The sequence below is a fragment of the Lepisma saccharinum genome, chromosome 9 (assembly GCF_977018435.1).
Source record: "Lepisma saccharinum chromosome 9, izLepSacc3.1, whole genome shotgun sequence".
Taxonomy (NCBI): Eukaryota; Metazoa; Arthropoda; class Insecta; order Zygentoma; family Lepismatidae; genus Lepisma; species Lepisma saccharinum.
The window spans coordinates 18,745,839-18,770,604 of NC_139237.1; the positions used below are offsets into that span (position 1 = coordinate 18,745,839).

At 38.5% G+C, this 24,766-nt stretch overlaps 1 protein-coding gene across 1 annotated transcript in view; it reads left to right on the forward strand.

Moving 5' to 3' along the window:
- Positions 1-24,766, forward strand: part of LOC145992595 (pickpocket protein 19-like) — a 1,169,780-nt gene that overhangs the window by 434,773 nt on the left and 710,241 nt on the right. The gene's annotated exons all lie outside the window — the stretch shown is intronic.

Consider the following 24,766-nt stretch of genomic DNA (forward strand, 5'->3'; position numbering starts at 1 on the left):
TAAGACTACCTAGCTCTAAAACTCCTTCTAAATACGCCACTGTTCTTAACTTTACAGCTGACATATCATAACACCCATCTATCACCCAGTAACAGAATTCACCTCCGATTAGCGTGAAACACAATAATAGCATGTTTTGTTAATATTTTCTCGCCAATCTTATATAAAATTAATCATCTCCATAACAGTTACGATAAAAAAACTCCGTGGCGAAACGGCCTTGAATAACAAAGGCCTGTTAAGTGGCTTTCTTATAAGTTGACACGTGGTCAGCACATCGAATCCCTTTGCCACTGTTATCTTTATCCTCTATTTCACGTAGCTCCCCAATTGCCGTCAAGAAACCGAAATGTTCGGTAATGGAACCTGTGATCACGCTAACTTGCGTTCTAAGTCTACTTTATGCAAGAATGAGCTAATCGGTACTGACCTATAATTAGAAGTGGTATCCGAACCACAACGTGCATAAGTCCAACAGTAAGGGAGCGGTCGGAGCGTGGGTGACGCAAGCAGCTCTTTACAATGTAATCCTTCCCTTGCGTTGTCAAAATGTTCAGCATTCTTGAACAGATGGTCGTCGCCTTTATTCAGTGCTAAGCATTTGTATCATCATGAACCTTAGACATCGAAAGTAGAGATGTAATATTTTTCTTTTTTGAAGCTTTTGACAACGAAGCACGGAAGGAAACTGGCAACAAGGCGGACTCGGCTAAAAGCGATGTGGAGAGGAGAAAACAAATGACTGGCAGTGTCATTTGGCCCATCGCAAAGTTCCCTTGAATGTAAAACGAACACACTTGTGAAAGGAAATGACAAAAAATTTCCTCCTGTTCAGTTTCTTCTATTTATGTATGTTGTTTGCGTGTGTCTGCAAAGATTTGATTTTGTTATTTAGCGTCGCTTTTCTACCACTTTGGATAATCGCGACGATGAGGATGAGTGATGATAGAATGAAATTAGGAAATTGATGCGGGAACACTTACAAAGAACACCCACGTCCAGGGGGAGATGCGAACCGTAACCATTGGCTTCGTAAACTCTGTGCTAAGCAATCCGTGCGGAGATCGGAGTTTTTTAATGTATAGTTTTAAGTTCAATTTTTTTTGCACAGATCGGTTAAATGGGACAGGACCTATAGTTTTAAAATGACATCCGAACCACTATGTGCCTCCACCGGCTATCTAACATGCTATACCTCTGTAGAGGGAGGTAGAATTGGAGAGGTAGTGTTAAAATCATGTGCAGATGAAACTTTCGATAAGTCACTTGTGAGAGATGATTAAGGATACAATACAGCTGGGAATGATGGATCAATATCTGTTGCATAATATTTCTACATTTGCTCGATTTTACTTTTAATTTGTCAAGTTTTGGGTTGGGTATGCAGTGGTTGTTAGGTAACTAAATCACGTTTGATGGTTCCCAATGTAAATAGTAATTTCGTTCTATCCACGGAATTTTCGCCCCTTGCTCCGCCTGTCTGTCGCAATTATTAATCATTCATTGGACAAACCATTCGTTAAATTAATATTACGCACGTTCTCTCCAAGAACCAAGTACTATAGTTAACTGTTGCAATTCGAAGTCCCTCTCACCTTTCGTTTCACGCTACGAGGTTAAGCATTTCAAATAAGACGTCCTTATGTTTCTTTGTTTGATTTTCCTTGTAGATACAAGATTTAAAAAAGAATAATATAATATATAATAACGAAATATTGGATCACAGGTCTGTTTCCTAACTAAATGGTCAAAGAAAAGCAAACGCTGTTATTAATTTCGTTGATTCATAGTTCATTCTTTGTTATCTTCTTTATGTTAATTTTAGCGAAAAGAACATTATTTCACTAATTAACCTTTAATAATAATAATAATAATAATAATAATAATCGAAATGTTATATCACATGAGGTATAATTTTGTTACACATTGCTTGCAGCCAGCAGCGAAAATTACATACCAGTCAAAATAATTGAAAGCACTACTCTCGCAGCCTGGCAGGTGGAACAAGTGAGTGTTGAAGCAGATAACATCCACTCCTGCAAGCAGCAGAATAGCTCTGAAGTTGAATTATATCGAGCTGAGGCATTTGTACATCTTATCATGATGCAAGAAAGGACAAGTGCAAAAACATGCTTTTCTGGGTTTCAAACACTAAAACTTTAACCTTTCGCGCTACACGTAAACAAAGACGGACTGCAAATAGAGAAACGCTCGTTTTTTTAAAATTTTTAGTTGATATTTGTTATGAAGGAAAGGGTATATGCAGCATACCTTTGGAAACACTCATATAGTTTGCAGGTAATGATAATTCCGTGTTAAAGTATTATATTCTGTGAAGTAAGGTATTTTTTGTGGGGGTTAGTGTAGTTTTTTTTTTGTCACCTAGTAACTTGGAGTTCTAAATTATAATTTGACTGGTATAGTCCGGCCAAGGGAAACGAAACTAGCTGGAAAGTACGATTCCAAACGCGAGAGGGGAAGCAGGTAGAACGCCACCCTGTGGCTCTTGCCTGCTATAGTAAAGCACAAGGAAAAAACCTGCGCCGACCCGCAAAGCCTGTGCACCGTATTCCAGCGAGGAGGGGAGGGGGAGAGTGGACCAGGCTTCCTTATGGCACGAGCTGAACGGAAGAAGGGAAAGCTACGCTGGGACTTTTCGTCCAAGGTTTTTTTCCTTGTGGTCGCTCTGTAGGGTTCGCTTGCTGTGTTTATTACTGCTTTCTGTGTTGTGTTTGTGATGTATCTTACAATTCGTAACAAACCGTTTCGAAGTGGAACAAAGAAAACAAAGACGTATTGGTCCCTGTTGCACATTCTACAAAACACCCTTGATATAATACAAACCACAAACCATTCAGTTTCTACATTTTCTTTACTGTATTTATAATAGTTTTCATAATAATACTGTTGAATACTATTCTGATTACTGCTGTGTACATTTGTGCTAATTATACGATTTAATAAGGATACCAATTAAATTGAATGACCGAAAATAAAGTTCCATATTTACAAACAAGTTTATCTACTAATGTGACGTAGTGAATACTTTCCTGATATGTTCCGTTTGCTTATATAGTATATGGATGGTTATTTTTTTTTTCATTCTGTACCCTTACATAATTCGTAAACATCTATACGTATTTTGGCGGCGATGTGGCTACGTCTGAAACTTCGTTGTTTCTTCAACAGCTGACGATTTTCACGAAACCCGCTTCCTGAACAAAGTGCCTCTATTTTGCCAATGAACACTTCCATTTGACGCATGCGCACTTTCGTCCATGGTCTCAGCTAAGGTAGCCAGACAGTATGTCTGTAGGGCCACCCCGATGGTGGCAATCTCGGTACCTTGTAAGCAAGGGGTCCTGTGTTCGATGGAGGCACGCAGTGTTATAATTCAACATTAAACTCTAGGTCCACCATGACTAACCTATTTGTACATAAAGTGGATTTATAATAAAACCTCAAACCAATTTAACTGATACTTCTAAGCTTTTAGGCCCAAAACATTAACAAAATATAGGATATATATTATTCGTAACTCCTTTTCGCTCTTAAATTTTACAGTGATTTTATACTTCTTTTTTTTAAATCCTGCAATATTGTATATTTCCCAGTGTTGAAATTTTTCTATACATATATTAATGCTGGACTAAGAACGCCTCAATTTCCAATCAAGCTTTCTAATCAAGGGGTCCAGTAGAAACAGAAGAGACAAATATTGGTTCGGATCCCATTCAGTCCCGATTAGTCTATCTGTTCACAAATCAGACTTGCAACAACTCATTATCTCTTTACCTTAATATCCAGGAAAAGTAACTTGTCGATCTGAATTCTAATTTGCTAATTCTACACATGTTTACAAAGCTTACGGTATTCTTTTGTATTAAAATCGTTAGAATTAAATGCAAAATTTACTTTAGTTTTCCTTCAAAACGCTTTGAATTCAAAGCTTTATTCTTCCATAGCATTTGAACTTCATTGAAAAACAAGCCTGGGAAAAACACCGCGGGCTGTTTCCATTGAATGGCGACTCGAAATCTGGGCAGGAGTCCGCGAGGAGTAGCGATCGACAAGCGAAAATAACAATTTTACCAATACAAAATTAGATTATAGCAGTATACATTGACTTGCATTTTGTTACTTCCAGTTTGCAAATGCAGCAGTAGTCACGTTGTCATTTTGCACATATTTTGATTGAAAGAAAGCTATAAGTAAACCGAGGACAATGTCAGAATGTCAAAGAACACGGCACACATGAGTGGCAAGAGAGAGGGGAGAAGGTACACGTCGCGAAAATTGGATGCTATTGCTAAGACCCTTCATTCATTTCTGACATTCATTTGCATCCTCGCAATTAGCCAGAAGTGATAGAAATGCGATGTCAAATAAACTAAATAAACTAAAAATAAGTATAAAACAATTGCACAAAACATGCATGACGCTTCGAAAGATGGATTTTTGAATTTAGTAATCCTCTCTCAACAGTGGCGTAGCAACATATAGCGAAGCCCTGGATGAGATTAGAATGCGAGGCCCCCATCCAATGGCGGAAATTAAAGGGAAGTGGGGGTGAGCAGTCGCTCCCCCTTTTTTCACTTTTGCGCCAGAACTGTGCTAAACCCTATCTGCCAAGGGAAAGTAAACTGTCCTTGTAATTTTTGTTTTATAATCATTGATGCGTGTTTACAAGACATTCCAATTCAGTCGGGAAAGTCTATTCTTTCAAATCCCTGTCCCAATTTCTTTCAAACTCAAGTCGTAATTTGACTAAATGTTTCGCGCTTTTATTTTGGAGGACGTAAACCCCCATTTAGACATGTTCATTTTAATAATGATTGCTAATTATTAATAATAATTAATTAATAATGATTTCTTCTTGATACTTTGGACCTTAACATTGCAACTCTACAATTCTACAATTAGGAAAGATAATAGTAGGCAAATTGTTCACCACCATTTTAATTCTCTCATTACTCTACATCCTGTGTTCTTCTAAGGGGTCATTGATTCTTTTGATGCGAAGCTTATGTTGACTGCGTTTCTATTTCAACCCATTATCATGACACTATGGAAAACAGACTGAATGAAAATACGGTGGAGATGGACATATTGCTTTTACCGTTGGGTGTACACTTAGCACTATATCTACGAGCTAGCACTAGCTCGCACAATAATACTACCGAAACATTGGTGGTCACATCCAGTACTCCCAACAGCATTTCGCCGACCAGGGTCGACCACCTGGACGGAGTGGTTAGCACAACGCGCTACGATGCTGTGGGTTCCGGGTTCGAATCCAGGATTGGGCATGGACGTTCTTTGTGAGTGTTCCTTGATCAATTTTCATCATATCATCACTCATCCTCATCATCGCGATCAGCCAAAAGTGTCAGAAAATCGACGTAAAATAACCTAACTCAACAAATCCAATAGCATTTCGGATGTTCTCTTTTGTTCCACATTTTCGAATCTGTCTCCAACCTCCTCAAACAAATTCTGGGTACGGGCCTGTTCTAGGAAGGAATAAAACAACGCAAGCGTTTAAATGTCTCGCGCTTGCTTCGTGCAAGTTAGAGGTTTTTGTTGTTAAGTTATTAAAATCGGGAGTACAAGGTCAAGAGAATGAAGAGAATACAAGACAAAGGACGTTCTATTCAATGAAAGAATAAATGTGTAAAAATGTCTAAGCAAGTTATCGTAATTTTTTCCTAACTGTTTCACATGAGAAATACGACGATCATTTTTTACTTCTTTCGTGCCCCTTAGACTTAAGACCTGCCTGCCTGTATGTTATGCCTCTGATTGGACGTATTCATTCAAATTATAACGTTTAACTAGAATTTAAAACCAAATAAATACAGAATGTTTTAATATTACTGCCTACAAAAAAATAGCATTTTCCATGCCCCCCACTTCTATTTATAACATTTTTCGTATCAACCTCCTTTAAGCGCGAAGTTCCGTGCGGTCGAGCACTTCTTCCACCCCTTGCTACACCCCAGCCTCTCAATGCTTTACATTGCCTCGAAAGTGAATATTCTTTACGTTGCTAAACTAACGTTTTCTCCCTAGGATAGTGAAATGATCCACATTAATGAAGCGACTGAAGAATGCGACGTATATTTACGTTAATTTTTAGCGTTTTTCTACATCGTAGGTTAATCGTTAATGAGCATTAATGGTGGAATCCGAATGAACACGATGATATATTCATTCCTCACCCAGGATTCAAAAGTAGAGCTTTTGGCTTCGTAGCCACTTCTTCATGGAGGGTGGAAGGTAAGTAATGAATACATTTGATTAGATGATTTTTAGCGTCGCTATTTTCATTTTTGGCTAATCCAAACGACGAGGATGAGTAATAATATGATGAAATTGATGAAGGGCACCGTCAAGGGAACACCATGCCATGTTCCTCCACCGCGTGTCGAACCCGCGACCCCTAGATACATCAGAGCGTGGTGTGTATCATTCATGTATCCTTCACTACGGCAGAGATCGAGAATGTGTGGAGCCATATCATTTGCTCGAATGGTGTCACGGCAGACTGCCATACCCAGGGGAGAACTTTACCTTTTGTAGCAGTCGCCACATATATTTTGATGGCATAAAATCTTTGCTATCCCTTGAAGTACATTTGCTTCTGTAACTTTGTAAATATTGTTATATAAAGACCACACTGAGGGAAGGAATACGCTATCTTTCACTAAACCTGAATACTTTGTGACCATTTACTTCATTGCATTATTAATTATAAAACGCAATCAAATACACGGCTAAATTATCAGGTTTAGAAACGGGAAGAGTATTTATGTCGTTTACATTTTATTTTGCCATCTAGAAAGTAATGTTTACTACAGTGGATTTAATATTTTCGTTAAGGTCATAGAAGGCAAATATGTTGTTTCCAGGCATTATATAAAAAATTAAATCGATGTCTTCAACTCGAGCTTTTTCCCTCAAAGTTTTCTGGTGGGGAACATTATCAAATGTACATGTCATTGTTCTCTCGGTTGTTTTATGCATAAGATGGCTCAGTGGTAGCGTCGTTGCCTTGTAATCAAGGGATCCCGGGTTCGATAACCGGTGGAAGCTTATAGTGGTTCGCATCCCACTTTAAACTGTAGGTCCAGTCCCGATTAGCCTTATTGTGCATCAAGTGGACTTAAAACACAAAATCAATCAATCAATTATGTATAAGCAAATGCATTATACGCATATAATAATGCGAATATCTCTGCGTAAGCATTTGTATGTTATCTTTTTACATTTGAACTTTGAAGAAACACACGCAAACCGAAGTGTCGAGCATGACACAGTTCCTACTTTTTTGAAAATAACTCAATGGAGAGATCAAGCGTAAGATACCGTGACAACAGACACAGGGGGGAAATGCACGGTGAACTTACTACAAGCAGGGAAGCGATTGTATTGCCCCTGCGACGTTGTCGGGTGAAGACTTTCCCCTCTCGTTTAGTCGCACGTTAAACAGAGCGAGCGAGTACAGAAGACGTCAAATACGTGTAGCATGCAACGTCGCAAAAAGACATCACAGCTCTCTGTCCACGGTTTCGGCGCGGCTGCAGAGGCGAGAGTGAAAACTTCGCTTCACTTATCAGTTTTGCCAAACACGACTGTTAAAAAAAGAACTGCATTGAAATTAAATGTAGTTAAGGATTGCAATCAAGCCGTTAACTTTGAGAAGTATAAACGTTTGTCTTCGTGTTCTACGAATAGGGATCCTATGTTCGAATACCGTACGAGTCTTGGGATGCTTTCAGACCGAAGCGAGAAGCGACACGTGTCACTTGGAAACAAACACTCAATAATATATGCTATGCTGCACGGGTAGTGTTACTTCAGTGAGAAACCCCTCGTTGCTTGTCGCTTCGTCCCAATGGAACGTTCGTACCGAAAAAATCTTAAATAAATAAAACTTTCTAACAAATGTGATATGACAAACTACACGTGCCACTTGCATGTTTCACGCACTGGGGACGTTATCGTGTTGCTTCGGTCTGGTGGTCATGCCTACGCATTGAATGCTTTCTTGCAGAGAGATTTTAAACCGAAACGACAGGCAACAAGTAGCAAACGACGGCTGCAAATGACACTTTAGTTCATACCGAAGTGACAAGCGAAAAGAAAGACAAGCCACTTCAGTCTTCAAGTAAGCATTCACTGTTAAAGCCCGAACACCATACCTAGGCGACCCAATTCAGGATATTGACAAACGGAAGTAACAGGCGAGACTTGCTTCTTCGTTTCGAAACGTGTCGCTTCTCGGCTTCCGCTTCTGAAAGTCATGGATGTCATGCAGCGTGTCGCCTTGGTCTGTTAGAGCATTTGAGAAAAACGCTTGATTGTAGACAGAGGTATCGTGTCACTTGTCACTTCAATATGAACACCCCCTCCCTTTTGCCGAATCGCTTGTCGCCTTGGTCAGAAACCTCCATTCTTATCCTCATCATGGCCGAAAGGAGACAAGTAACGAGTTTCTACTGATAACATCTGATAACTCTACTCTTTGTTTCCTGGTAATGGAAGAAAATGAGCTTTACAAATGGATTTCTGTTTACCAGTATTATAGTAAAACCCAACTAATAATTTGTTATAGGCACATATTGAAGGGTCACATTTGGAGGAATAAATTCTATTGTAGCATTTTGTTTGATTGCAGGATTAAAGCCGACCCCCGTGGTGGAGTGGTTAACACATCGCGCTACGACACCAGGGTTCCCGAGTTCGAATCCCGGTCTGGGCATGGATGTTGTGGGAGTCGATTCATCAATTTCATGATATCATCACTCATCCCCATCTTCGCAAATTAGCCAACAGTGGTACAAAAAGCGAAGTAAAATAAAACAAATCAATTACAATTACACTTGGAGGGTTAGAAGATAATAGAAAAACAGATCTGGTTCCAAAGTTTTAAGTTGGCAACATTGACAGCTCGGAAGCAACAAGACGGCCAGGCGAGAGGGGAACCCCGTCGGCATTTGCACGTACCTTTCCTCGCCTCTCAACCCCCTGCGATGTTCGGTACCAATACATGCGAAATAGATCCAAGATTTTACACACCCACACTTCCTGGTCCCAAGAGGTGCGATTAAACACCACACTTTTACACAGACGTGAAGCTTCCAGAGCTGGCAGAGTTTAACACACACGTTAACACACAAATCGAACAAATAGCGACTTTTTGGTACCTTCGAAATACTTCGCGTACATGTCGAAAGGGGTCTCAGGAGTCTCGCAATGGTCTTTTCTTTGTTGGGACCGGCAAAAAGTCCCAACAATTTTTTGGTCCCATTAAGAAAGGTGTTTAAACATACGCTGGTTCCCACAAGAATATATCTGCGTACTCACACACACACACACACACAAATCCATTGTGTAGTGGAAAGAGTTTAATGGGTTGAAAATTGCTAAGATTGGTTAGATTTCTTCGTTCCTGAGTAATGACTGTTGTTAATCCTCTCACCTCCATCTTTTGATACGTCTAAAATTAATAGTAAATCACCAATAAATGTAAGTGAACAGGCATTGTAACCGAGGCCGATGCTATAAGAAACAGCAATAACTATTCATGTATTGACATCTAAAAAAATTTTAAAGACCTAAAAAAAATATTCGCCACAGCTCTGTGTCCAAAATACTTGTCTTATTTCAACAAGATAATGAAAGAAATTTTCTACTAAATTCGCAATATTCAAAACCATTCCCTTCAGATTTACGTAACTTGTATCTTCGCATTTGACGTGACACATGATTACCTCCTACCATCGAAATAGCTTCCGGAAATGCTGCAGCTCTTACATTGTCATTTCACCTCGTCAAATACAGAGACCAACTTTATTTTCTAATCACAGTGGACAAACTTTACGCCTAATGACATACTCCCGAAAAATATCCTGCTCCAATGGAGAATCGAACCTACGATCATCCTCGTCAGTAGCAAGCACGCTACCATTTCTCTAAGTATCTCATCTTAAAATTGGTTGTACGTTTGAAGAAGTTAATGCACATCTGATGTCATATCTGTAATTTTCTAATTGCAAGATTTGGAAAACACTGGAAATGAAACATGTAAACATTTCTATTCGTGCTTTGTCACATTTTGTAAATGATGTGTTGATGCCGTGATTTGAACAAGCAATCATTTATCTTGTAGTAACTAAGTATCTTCTTGGTTCTTGAAAGTATTATCTAGAAAGCTAAAAGGAAGCAGTTGAACCAGGCCCCTGTTGCAAAAGAACTTCAAGCTGTCTACAGACTACAGAAAGATAGAGAACAAAGGGACATTCAACTTTTGAAATATATAAATATGTATGAAATTAAAACAATATAAAATCTTAGAAGTGCATATTGGTATAAATACATTTTGAAAACCCCCTTTACCTGGTAAGCAACGGATTGGGATTCATGTCATGTTCGAAATATGAATCTGATTTTTTCTGTATGTAAAGTGGAGATATGGGACTATACTATTGGCCAGCAAGGAAAATGTATTCCATTTGGTCAATGGGCATAATGTTTAATCGTGCATGCATTCCCCAGCTATTCTCAATATTCTAGCAAACATCCCGCACCTAAGAATTTCCACTTTACACTACACTACACCACTACACAAATGTGTATGTCTTCATCCTCCAAACACAGTGATGAAACTGTTGTGAGCAGTGTGGTGCAGTGTCAAGCGTGTGTCCTGAGATTCGGTAGTAGTCAGACGTGTCTAAGAGAGCTCCGTTGATGGATTGTAGGCTTTCAGTTTCGATACATTTCCAAATCAGGTGAAATGCACAACACAGGCAAATAGTAAGGAAAACATTGTGAGTGCTATAGTTTTCGTTTAATTGTAGATGAAAGAATGACCGTGAAACGGTTGAACACTTATCGTTTTCAATAGATAGACTACACCAGCTATTCATGAATGGCTAAGAGACGTTGCCCAGATGCCCTTTCAAAAAGATTTCAGTATCGAAGTGGACTATGTATGACGCCAAATTTATTTTAAGGTATGTACTGGAAAATGTTGCGAGTATGTAGTGCAACGAAGTAATGGATCGTTTACAAGTATAGAAGAAAGTGATCGAAATATGATAACTGTCCTACGTGGTAAGCCAGTTACTATAGTACGAGTTCATGTCGTAAAATGAATTGCCCGACAGTGTAATAGCGAATGTTCTGTCAAAATAAATAACAGTGCAAACGGTGAAAGATGAGATATATTCAATTTTCTACACTTTCCCGGTAAGGACAGGAAGAAAGATAGTGCGGATTATCTTGAACAAACCAGTATGTAACGCTACAAGAAGAACGTTACTGGACAACTTACGAAGGTCAAGCAAAAACGTGCTTCCTATGTAATGGTAATCAATTACGTCATGACTGTAAGATACAGCCAACAGCAAAGTCCAAGTCCACAGGTTATGCTGCAGTGTTGGAGAATCACGTCCAAAAAAAAATCTGGCTGTGTTGACACTTACTCCATTAGAACCAAGTTCTGTACCTCCACGATACTTCCAGTTCCGCCCTTTCGTCAAATGTCGTCTATACAAAAGGCAATACAAAATTTATTTCCCCAGTCGACAGTCCCCCATTCTACAACTCTAAGTGCAAGGGAGCAAGTGAGCAACTCGATTGAAAACGAAAAGCCACAGAAAAAAATGGTCAAAATATTAGGAGGTCAAAGAGCAACATCAAATGGAATTTCAGACTGATAACCAAAACAGCGAAGCAACGAGGATTGAAGAACAGGACAAAACAGCTGGCAACATAGTATTTACTAAAGACTTTCCTTCTTAGACGAACTTCGCAATATCAAATCACCAAAGAAGGAATCAATTTCGAGGCAAACAACGTCAGGAAGAAAGGAGAGGGAGAAGCCTGTAAAATGAGAAGTAGGAGACAACCAATCAACAAAGATGCATGAAGAAGAACGCACTCTTTGTCTTTCTCCGTTAAGAATTACGAGGTCCCAGAGCGTGAGTTCAAATCCAGTGCTAATGTGACATAAAAACAACATTTACAACATAATAGGTAGAGTAAAGTTTAGCCTACTAGCACATAACATTCCACATCTCAGAAAATCGTAAATGGAAAACACGATCAGAGTAATAAATAATTCAATCAAACAAGATGAACTAGAAATTGTGAGTATAAAATGTCTCTTTTAATCTTCATAGCAATTTTCAATGTAGTATTGTGGTGCATAATATTAGGTGTGGCGACGCCAATCATTAAATTGGCAACGTTAAATGTAAACAAACTAAGAAGTGAAAACATGTAACTGCATTACTGATTTTTTTTTACAAGAGGTTGCTGTTCCATCCTTTAAATGCAACAATTTATACTCTGAATATAATAACTTTTGATATATGTATAATTTTGATTTGTTTTCAGTGCCATCTTGTACTCTCTCTTGTTGTTGTTGTTATTGTTGTTTTCCTGCTGTTACTGTTTCAGAGTGAAATGGTCATTCAGTACTGTATCTGAATCTTTAGGTAAAATAAAATAAATAAATAAATAAATAATGCGACATGGCTTAACGTTTTCACAAGTGCAATACCATTCTAGTGGAAGAATAGTAATAGGAAAATTAAAGGTCATTAATATTTGTAATATATATGTACCATCAGGGAAGCAAAACAAAGAGACGCGTCGTCATTTCTTCACTCACGAATTAACACCATTTCTAGATTGATAAACAGACAATCTTTAGGTTGCGGGTGACTTGAACTGTACCTTAAATATAATGGATTTAACATCAACATTCAATTATTAGCATGAATTGCAACATTTAGTTACTGGGTTTCAGTTAGAAGACTTATGGAAATGGTTACATCTCGACGATCCAGGCTATACTTATCGTTGGGCAAACGGAGCTTCCCGGTTGGATAGAGTGTACGTACATACATCCCGAATTAAAACAATCAGTGTTAGAAGCTAAGGATTTTCCGATAGTGTTCAGTGACCAAGAAAGACTCATCACAAAACTGAAATCAAATTTTCAATATATAAATATTGGGAAATGTTATTGGAAGATGAACACATCAATGTTAAAAGGCGATAAATCTTGGGACAACTGGCAACACCGCCCACTTAAACAAAAATATATATAATAACTTGGTGGGATTAAGTGTTAAAGCTGATATTAAAATGCTATAATGGAAATATTGTGTAGAAAAGATAAGAAACTGGAACAATTTAATGAACTTTTATTTTCCTGTATTGCGAGAACTAAATTAACAACCAAAAAATATGTTACACTTTCCGAAAAAAGGAAGGAAGTGCAAGCATATATATTTTGTTTATACAGCCAAAAAATAGAAAATATAAATGTTCGTAGTAAGCTCATAAGTATTGTCCCAGGTGAAAAGACAACCTTAGGCCATATGATACACATACACAAAGAAAACAAAGAATCTAATAACGAAAGTATAAAATGAGGATGGAGAATAGAATCAAGATGAAATAAAAATTCGTATTTTTTATGTAATGAATTATGCACAAATATAGCCATGCACTAATAAAACTAACACGCAATCGCAAATTGTGTCAGTAAATTTATTTCAGGCGTTTGACAAAGTTAATCACGAATACTTGTGGCAAATGTTGAAAAAGATGTAAGTAACAAAAATATGAGTGTTCATGGAAATAATATATTAAAACAAAAGTCAGTTTGTTTGGTGTTTCAAGTCCACTTTATGCGCAGTAAGGCTAATCGGGACTGGAACTACAGTTTAAAGTGGGATCCGAACCACTTGTGCCTCCACCGGGTATCGAACCCGGGACCCCTTGATTACAAGGCAATGACGCTACCAGTGCGCCATGGGGGAGGCACAAAAGTCAGTTTGTATATATTTGAATAGTTTTCTGTAAGCATAGGCCTCCCTCAAGGAAATCAGTTATCGCTTGCTGGTTTATACGAGTTGTTATCAATAATTGGATTTTGATTATTATCTAAAACTTGGTTTCGGCCTGTAAGCATATATTTAGTTTTATCTTTGCTAACTTCCAAACCTATCTCTTTAGCTGCTTTGAAAAATATTTTAGCATTATTCTTAATTGTATTTATATCATCCCCTAATAAGGCTATATCATCTGCGCATGCTAACAACTGAGTCACACCGTTTAATTTGAGTAATTCGTTAGCAGGGACGGCGACAGGGGGGGCACGGGTGGGCAAGCGCCCACCCAAAAATTCATGTGCCCACACGATTGCCCACACAATCAAATTCAATACATATATACAATTAGGGAAATGTATACGGTTCTGTAAGTATAGGCTGGTTCTACTCAATGTATATTTTACTTGTGAATATTGTAGATACTAGAAAGTTCACAAGCATCAATTCATCCCATAACAAGCTTTGCTGTCATTTAGAGAAACTTTTCTCTAATAAGTAAGTTTACGAAGATTGGAGCAAATATCTTGTTGAAAGAAATTAATTTAAGCTTTTCTTTCTACTTCCTTCATTTTGTCATTGGAAAGCAAAACGGAAATCTCAGAACTCTTTTTTAAAATGTAATCTAATTAACACAGCTATAATTAGAAGCAATCAACAGGCTTAGTTATTTTTAATCGATATTCACAATTATGAGATATGTGTATATGATCAAGAGTTCATCAGGATTTAGGAGGATTTGGAGGGTTGCAGCTCCCAGTTTTCAATGGAGAAAAAATGCTTTGAAATCAGCCACATATTGAAGAAAAATATATATTAGGAATGTGGAAGTATAAAAATTGTAACTAACCATCTGGCATGACTTGGGTCAAAGGTTATAGACTAAATGAAACTGTTCATAGATGGGAGTGAGTTCTTGATGTTGTCAGCACCGGCCCTCCACATCAATCTCGATCTGATAAAAGTAATAAACAATAAAAAAAATATTTGCCTTAATATCAATGATGAGTATGGTGATGATGAAGAAGGTACACTCACAAAAACACCTATGCTCAGACCAGGATTCGAACACGGGACCCCTGGCATCATATTCATAACGCACTGCCATAACCACTCCGCGGGTAATTTGATGTATCATTTTCTTTATTCTGTCACAGTTTTTCTTTTACACAACTGTCATCTTTAAATAACGCAACGTTTCTAAAATTAGAATTTTTAATTTGTTCTAATTAATAACGAGAAATCACAATCACTACCGTACCGAGGTGACCAGATTTTAATGTACCAGTTTTGTAAGTTTGGAAAAATCTATAGTATTACTGATCTGATTTAATTAGTGGCTAGCACTATTTACAAGTTATCTTCCATCATATACATTTTCACTATCAGTTATGCAGTTCTTATGATTAACTTGCATGAATTTCAAAGAAGATGAAAAAAGGGGTGGACTCGAAGGTGTCAGAGACCTATAATGAGGCAGCCAAATAAAATAAAACAAAATAAAATAATCGGGAAAATAATCCAGGAGTTTTTTTTAACGTCCACATGCTCAAATGGGCTAATTGTCACTAGATCTTCATTCTAAACTGTAATCCTAAGTAGTGTGCATTGGCTTCACTAGGTATTGAACCCACGACCCCTTAATTATAAGACGAGAGCGTCATGTGATCGGAGAGACGATATACAGAAAGATCTCCGTCCACAGTATCATTTTATCATAACGTAAGATACGTCCATTTAAGAGGTGGATTACACTATAATTATGGTTGGCCCATGGACGTCCGCAGCATTTTTTCCAGGAAGGGACAAGCATGAAGGGACGAACACAAACAGGCAAGGAGACATAAAACATCAAGTTGATTATCTTGACTGCGGTTACAGGTGCCAGAGATTAATTTGCTTACAAGAATAGTTTTCAGTGTGTATATTCAGGAGGACGGTTGACATTTGAGTGTGTTCGAAAAGATCACACTTACAGCCCAAATGATTTGTAAAAAGTATATGATGATTAGGTTTGATGAATTCCTTGTGTTCAAATCGCTTTCTACACAAGGTAAGAGGGAAATCTTGAGTGAAAGAGAGAGGGGGGTTACCTGTTAGTCAGTGGCGTAGCGTGATTGTATTAAAGGTGTAAGACTTCCTTAGATAAACCAGACCTGAATATTGGATAAAGAAAACCAAAAGATATTTTAACTAAATAAAATATACTTGAATCTAAGTCATGTATGGGCATACTCAATTTCAAAAACAAAATGGACACACTCTAAGTTAACAATAATAGTATATGTATGTATTGCTTAATGAAAATTCTAATTTATACTGTAACTCGATCCGACGATCCTTAGCTCTGAATACCTCAATCACGTCGTCGTAGAATCGAGAGTTTCTGGTCAATGTCTTTAGCAGCTCAATGGATACGCGTATCAGTCCCAAGTCAGATTTCCTTGCCTGAGTATGTGTGCTGCGTTGAAATGTATGAATCTTCTTCATTGCAGAAAACGACCTTTCCACCGACGAGCTTGAGGCAGGAACAGTGAGGAACAATTCTGTTAGTGTGTACACTTATTCAACAGCTTCATTCAAATGGGTAGTACGCAAGTACTCATGAAGTCCAAACACACTCTTTACTCGATATTCGGCTTCAGAATATATTGCCTGTAGCTCAACCTTCAACAGGTAGCAATTGACAAATTTCGCATACAGCCTACATAAGGACATACTCTCTTCTTCTGGAAAGGTCATTATTATTCTTTTTCTTTCACAAAAAGCCATTTGTGGGAAATGCGTAGGATACAACTTACAAATGCAAATGAATTCGAGAATATTACTCACTATCATGGTTATGATATTTGATCACATTTTGAAAAATATATCAAGCAACTTAGTGAAAGGAAAAGGTAAATAATAATAATAATAATAATCTGTAAATCATAACGCTAAGTATTACGCGTATGCTTTTAACACTACGGGCAACTCGGATGCAAGCGCCTAACTTTGTGGGCGTTGCCGGATCTAGGATTGCCAGACATTCCTCTTTTATCTTAACTTCGCTGCTTCTAATGAAGGTAATATCCAACATTAAACCATCTCCTTGTGAACTTAATAGTTAGTTTACGCATTTAAAATGACACCCGTTTCGTTAGCTACACCTCCCGTCTAGCATTGTTGAAACAGCAAGGGAGTCGATTTTCTTGGTTCTGTTCCGACCGTGGCAAACATATGAGTCAGACGCAGCGGGGACAGAAATTCTCGCCAGTTAGCACCCACTGGTAATGCGCTTTACAGTGCCTGAGAATCGGGGCGCCCTGTCATTGGTTGAGAAGATACTACGTAAGCAAACACACCCGCCATGGGCGAGTCCAAATCATTTCTTCCATTCATCCACACGCAAGTCCTCTCAAGAAGCCTTAGAGAGAAACAACTTAAATAAAAAAAATCCTCAATTGTTTCGTTAAAAGTTCTACTTGCAGTCTGATATTGCTATGTGGGTTCAAGCAATAAATACGAGAATGAAATACATTCTTTAAATTTATTTATTTATTTGAGAAATCCTGAATACAGAGAAAATCCATTTTATATCAGGATATCAACAGCGAGAAAAATAGGAATTAGCAAATGAGAAGCACGCATACATATGTAACAAGAATAATACAATAAAAATAATAAAATTTAAACAATAATAATAAAACAATAACAAGGGTATAACAAATATTAATTTCTCTTCAGCTGCTTGATGCACGCATTTCTGAAAGCCTGCTTAGATAGATGGTAGCCTGGAGGATCAACTAGTGTATTGTACCTTGTTTGTAGCCTAGAGAGAAATGACCTTTGTTCTAGGGATAGCCTTGAGGCTTTTGTGTAAAAGAAGTTGTTGCATTTGCTGTTGGTACGTGGGATCCGGATGTGAAGGTGTGGCAAGAGTTCGTTAGTGAAAAGTTGTCCATTCATGATTTTGAAAATAAATGTTAGATCTGAAACTTGACGGCGAAGGGACGGATCGTGAATTTGAAGAGTGGATAGAATTTCATGTTTGGAAAAGTTTGCAAGGGCTGGACATCTATGTTTGACTATTCTGATAAAGGAATTTACAACTTTGTTTGTTCTCTTTATATTGCTATCACAGGCCATTGACCAAATACAGGAACCATATTCAAGAATAGGTACGACGCACGATGTAAAGTAGGTTTTGAGGTCACAAACTTGTGTGATATCTGTAAATCTGTAAATTAGCCCAAGGGTTTTCATGGCTCTCGAAGTTATGTAATCCATGTGGTGGATGAAAGTGAGTTTGCTGTCGAAAATGACTCCAAGATCTTTGTGCTGTTGTACGAACGGGATGATTTTTTTGCATAATCTATAGGATGGTGCTGTAAAATTGGATTTGAGGGTAAACCTCATAGAAACGGATTTTTCGGGATTTATTTTCAGATTCCAGTCTTGGCACCAGCGTTCAATGTGTGTGTGAGATTGTCGTGCAAAGAACAAGTGTCTTCCACTGAAGCAATGTTTCTAAATAACTTACAGTCATCAGCATACAATAAAATTGAGCATTCTGGAGAAATATATTCATGAATATCGTCCATGAAAAGAGTGAAACACAGGGGCCCTAGAGAACTTCCTTGAGGCACACCGGAAACTACAGGGAGCCATGACGAAGAGCAACCAAATATGATAACCCTTTGCTTTCTATAGTGCAAGTAAGATGAGAGTAATTTAAGAAGAGGTCCGTGAATGTTGAATCTGTTTGAGAGTTTATGGATGAGTTTTGTATGAGGGACAGAGTCAAACGCTTTAGAAAAATATAAGTAAACGACATCCATGTCTTGCTTGGCACTCAGGCAGTTAACAGCGTTGGTGAGCAAACAAGAAAGGATTGTGTCACATGAAGCATGAGGAAGAAAACCGTGTTGAGTGGGAGAGAGGAACGGAGTAGCATGCGCAAGGATACGATTGGAAATTATTTTTTCGGCTAGTAGTGTAAGTGCAGGAAGTAAGGAAATTGGACGATAAGAAGTAACGTGAGTTTTGTTTCCGTGTTTGAGTATAGGAACTATATTTGCTTGCTTCCATGCAAGAGGAAATACACCCTCGGAAAAACATTTGTTAAAGATTATGCTGATTGGTTTGGATAGAATATGGGCTAATCGTTGTAGAAATATGCCAGGGATATCATTAGGAGCGTTAGCTTTAGAACATGAAAAAGATTTTAATAATTCGTTTACTTCATTGCAGTTAGTTGAGATTTGAGAGAGTGTGTAAGGAGTGATGGGGCTTGACTTCAGGCAGTGCAATAGCGGTATTATTTGTAAAGTTGCTGTGAAAATACGAGTTAAAAAGTGATGTGCGCTCCTTCTTTGTAGGAGACTTACCGTTCCAGGAGACTTGAACGGGAATACGGTCGTGTTGTCGGCGTGAGTTAATTAGCTTCGAGAACATTTTGGGGTTTTTAGCAGCACTTTCCGTCACAGTTTGAATGTAATTATTATAGTCTCTTTGCATTAAGTTTTTGCTATGTTTTCTTAATTGAGTAAAAGTGTTCCGTGTATGAAAGTTTGGAACTTGTTTCCACAGGATCCACGCATTCTTCTTGTTCTTTAGCGTAAGTTTCGTCTCTTCACTATACCACGATGGGAATCGGAATGTCTTTGTTTTCCTTAGGGGCACGTGATATTTAATTATGGCTTGCACACAGTCCACAAGGAAATACACTGCTTCTTCCGCTGGGAGGGGGTCCATCATTGTCCACGGTACAAGACTGGTGACAAGAGAAAGCTGCTCCCAGTTGACTCTTTTCCAGTTGTAGACAGGTCTGGAGGAGGGGGAGGGCCTGGGGGCTTTTCCAGGGACTCGGATTTCGGCATGGATGGGGGTGTGGTCCGAGGCGATGAATTGCTCACCGGGAGTGGCCTTGACCTTTGTGTACGAAGACAGCAACAGGTCGAGAGTTTCTGTGCGTCTTGTGGGGAAGTCTACAAACTGATGAAGTCCAATCGCTTTGATATAATGATCAAAAAACCACCTGTCATCATTGTCTGTGCAGAGGCCAGAGTTCGACGATGACCATTTTATGTGAAGGTTGAAATCGCCCATAAGAATGATGTCAGTTTCCTTCATAGCATTCAGCACAGAATCTACTAATGCTGACAAGGTTTCAGTTCCAGATTTTGGGGGTCTATAAAAACAGCCGATTAAAAGTTTTTGTGAGCCTATATTTACCTGAGTCCATATTAATTCGCATGACGTTTCCAGATCCAGACGTCTGACGCAGGGCCTCTTGTTGTTTAGCAGTAACATTACTCCGCCTCCACGTGAACCTCTATGGTTGCGGAATACCTGAAAGTCCTTCAGGGGTATTTCACTATCGCCGATCGTTTCATTAAACCACACTTAACTGAAACCAATCACGTCGTATTCGTGAAATTCACTACAGAACATTTCCAAAGTCGATAACTTTTTGGTTAGACTTTGCACATTTTCGTAGTATATACGGAAAACACATTGTTCACGGGTAACCGCCTGGGGACCAGGGTTCACATGAATGTCGCCTGCCAGCAGGAGGGAGAACGCCGCAACCAAGAGGCAGTGCTGGGTCGAGCCACGTAGCTGGCGGGAACGGGAAGCGTTGTTCTTGCGGCTTCCAGAAGCTGTCCACACGAGACTTCGATCCGAGCTCATGGCCGAGAAAGAAAATCGCCTGTAACTAAGTGACCAGTCCTCCACACACTTGCAGTTGTCCAGCATTTCTTCTCTTGCAGTACTTCGAGTCCACATCACAAGTAAAACAAGCACAACAGCACCCAAGCAACCGGAAAACAGTTGAAATTTCGGAGCACTAAATGCGCGTGCATCAAGTTTCGGCGCCATCTTGGGTGGTGCACTTACAAACCTTGCGTGGGCACTACGCCGCTGGTGTTAGTCAAACTCACCTAATGCCTTACGTTTGTACTGCTCACCCTAATTTATTAATATGCAGCTTGTGCCTACCCGGTCGAAAAATTCTGTGGCCACCCCTGATCGTTGGTTTCGTTTGCCTTCCTAACAGCATATTCTAAGGCAAAATTAAAGAGCAATGGAGATAATGAATCTTCTTGCTATAACCCATCATGAATTGTAAATTCGTCAGACACATTAATAGCTACACAAATTTTACTTTCTGTTTCACTCGTGCATACTTTTATCATATTAACAAACTTCTTACGTATTCCATGCTCGACTAATATATTATATAATTTATCTCTTTTTACTGAATCATATGCTTTTTTAAATTCAATGAATAGAATATCCCATCATTAATAAATTCTACTGTTTAAAGAAGAGAGATAATTCTATTATTTATGAAGAAGCCTGTTCCAAAATTATGATTTTCAGTATCACCATAAAAAGAGTATACTTTTTAGTTTTACAATTCCCTTCTCCTGGCCACCTAATTTCCTGGAGAGCTACTACATCTAATTTATACTAACTATCTCATTAACTGTACACTGAAATGCATCAGACCGGTAAAGGCTCAGAACATTCCCGGTTCCTAATTTAATATCCTTATTCCTAATATAGATTTTATCCTTAGTCGAGGGACTTCCCAAAGTAGTCCCCACCCAGAGATCCGAATGGGGGACTATTTTACCTCCGGAATATTTTACCTTGAGAACATCCATGGCCTCATATTGCTGTTTCTTGACATGTCTTTTTACATTGAAGAGTTGTCAGATCTACGTTTAACCTTCAATATGAATGAAGGACCACACCTGTCGTTGGTCGGCGGATCCCTCGGATCTAGCTGGGAGGATCGCATAGTAGTCTACCAACTGTACCACATTTTCCCCAATTGTGGGACGCTCGTAAAGCCATGACAAGACAGCTCTGTAAATCCCAACTGAGCAAAATGTTGACCATTTCACTCTGTTGGTTGACTAACTGCAATGAACAAGCCACTGGGCGATAAGGTCGTCACATCTCTACTGTCGATGATGTAACAGTATTCTGCAATAGCAGTGTAGAAGTGATTGCTCTAGGACAGTGCATTGCAATAAATGAAAAATTATCCGGAGCCAAGGTCAATGTCAATAAAACTGGATGTTTACAGTTGAGTCTTCGAAGTGGTGCAAGCATGGATACAGTGTTTCCACTACAGAACACACAAGAAATACTTGAGATTACATTTGGCACTACGATGCAGACTAGTATAAATTACATTTATTCGAAATTTTGAAAAAAATGTACATTATTTCTTTAACAATTACAAATATGTTGATTTTAGTTTAATTTCACACGTTATCTTTTAAAATGTATATGGTCTTTTGATTCTCTGGTACGTTTACATGCCAAATTTTGTATCTCCCACAATAATATTTCGCAACAATACAATCACTGATAGGAACGTTTGTGTGGTGGAATGCTGTGTTCCGGACAAGACAACCCAGCTTATCGCTTCCTTACTTTCAAGGTCCTAGAAATGGTAAACGTAAACATAAGGCGGATGCCTTGTTTTGTCTGAGGTACTTTGCACTTGCAATGCGAACGGACGATACCACCCCATGTTTCTTACGTGACCTATTTTTAATGATATTCCCTTGGAAGTCCCAATATAAATTCCATAGTTGCCAGCTAGCGGAAATTACTATTATCCGGCAATTACAGATATGTTGTATGTTCTCCTTCGAAATGTAGAACATAGTCCTGCAACTCGCATCATTGGTTAATTTTCATGGCAAGAGTACTTAACGTTCCATCAGGAACATGTTTCCTTCCATTCTGAACCCCGACGGCAACTTTTCCTCTTATTTTCAACACAATTGGGTTCCTACTCTATGGTGTGCGTCAATGGCTCGATGCACAATTCCCAGAGAAGTGGATTCGGCTCCGTGATCAACGTGGAATGGCCGTCCAGATCACCTTATCTCACACACTTCGATTTCTATCTGTGGCGTTATCTCAAGGAGATGGTGTATGCTGAGAAATCCCGCGATGTAAGGCGCCCATATGGGAACGCATTGAGCATGCGTGTGACTACATTTCACTGGACAATCTCCTGCGTGTGCAGTCGGATTGGATACGGCATCTACGGTTGTGCTTAGGACGTGATGGCCATCACGTAGAACATAAGCTGTAGTGTGCAGTTCGTAGGTGATTTTCAAACTCTGAGTGTTCGTAACTTGCGAACGATAAAATATATCAAAGAAACAATTACACTTTTGAAACCCTGAGCTCAGGCTAGTGTAATTTGATATTTTGAATGTCCCCCTTCCAATTAGAATTTTCGACCTTGCATTCTAGATGGCGGAATTCAAAATGGCGGCATTGGTTACCATTTACCCTACACGTTGCGGCCCCCCCTCTACTAACATCTCCCATTACCAGATTTCACATTTTCATGTCAGGTTTCATAATAAAATGGTGTCCAAAGACTTTTGGCTCACCTTGTATATATATTGTTGTTTTAAGTCCACTTTGTGCGCAAATTGTCTACTCTGGCACACCTACAGTTTAACCTCGAATCCGAAACAATATACAATTATTCTCCATCGGGTATCGAACCCGGGTCAGCTTGATCACAACGTCCTGTTTAATAACATATATCTATGACATATACATTCTTAATGTGTGTTAACGTAACTTATAGCAGCTGAATTAAATATTGTCTTGCCTGAAATCCTGCGAATCTCTGAATATCTTCTAACGTGGATGCACACTGTGCTATAGAAAAATCAACCAAGCTCAAGAATATCTTGAGAAAAGCATAAAAACGTACAGTGGTTTAACATAATTATATATCACATTATAAAAACATTCCGTACTTTGTAAATGATAAAAAAGAGAGAGACAGAGAGAGAGAGAGAGAGAGACAGACAGTGACTGGAATTTTAAACTATGATGTTTCGTTATTCAAGAAGAAAGGAGTATAACAAGGCGACTTTCTAACCGACTGCTCCATGAGATTTCTGGGAAGAAACTCTATGAAACACCTGGATCTCAGCGGAAACAACCTTCTGCTGACGTTCGAACAATTGTTTGCCACAAATGAAAGAAAAGACGCAATTTGCAGTATCGCAGGTGATTGTACAAGATATTTTTGCTGAAATGTTGCTTAAAGTCGGGCGAAATTTTCCTCTGTGCATTCAAATGTGATGGAAATTCACTCGAAGTGGAGGAAAACCTTTTCAGTGTTTCAAACTGCACGTAAATTTTCCTATTTACAATTTCATAATGAAGATTCTTATTTTTTTTTTCAACATGCGTAATTATACTTCTGATTTTTTGTATGAGTGTGTACTATTACTGGTTACGGGTTTTTAAGTTCATGGGATGTTAAAAAGAAGAAAAACTTACAAGAGATATTTTATTTTTAAGGAAGAACTGTTGCAAAGTTGACTACTGTATGTTGGATCTGAAGTGCTATGTTGTCAAATTTACGATATCAGGATTTTGATTTTCTTCAAGGAGAACAAATAAGGTGTTGCGAAGTTTACATGGCACAGTGTTTCGGAACTCACTTTAAACTGTAGGTCCAGTCCCGATTAGTCTTACTATGCCTAAAGTGGACTTAAAACAACTAATCAACCAATCTAGTCAAATCAAGATTTTTGGAGTCAAACAATCTGTTCCAGACTGAAGACATACGCGAAGAGTTTTTCTTCTCAAAAGCTCTCATTAAGTGGGAAGAGGTGGTGCTGGGTAAAGTGTGTCGTGGCGGCCATTACCAAAATACACACAAACAATACTACTTTTGCATCTACTAGATCTGCACGTAATTTGGACTCACCAACCACTGCTGTGATGAATTCTCGCAAACGTTTATTGATTAATCATTACGAGAAACTATTACTGAAATTTTAGCTTATAATCTGCCATTTTGAAAC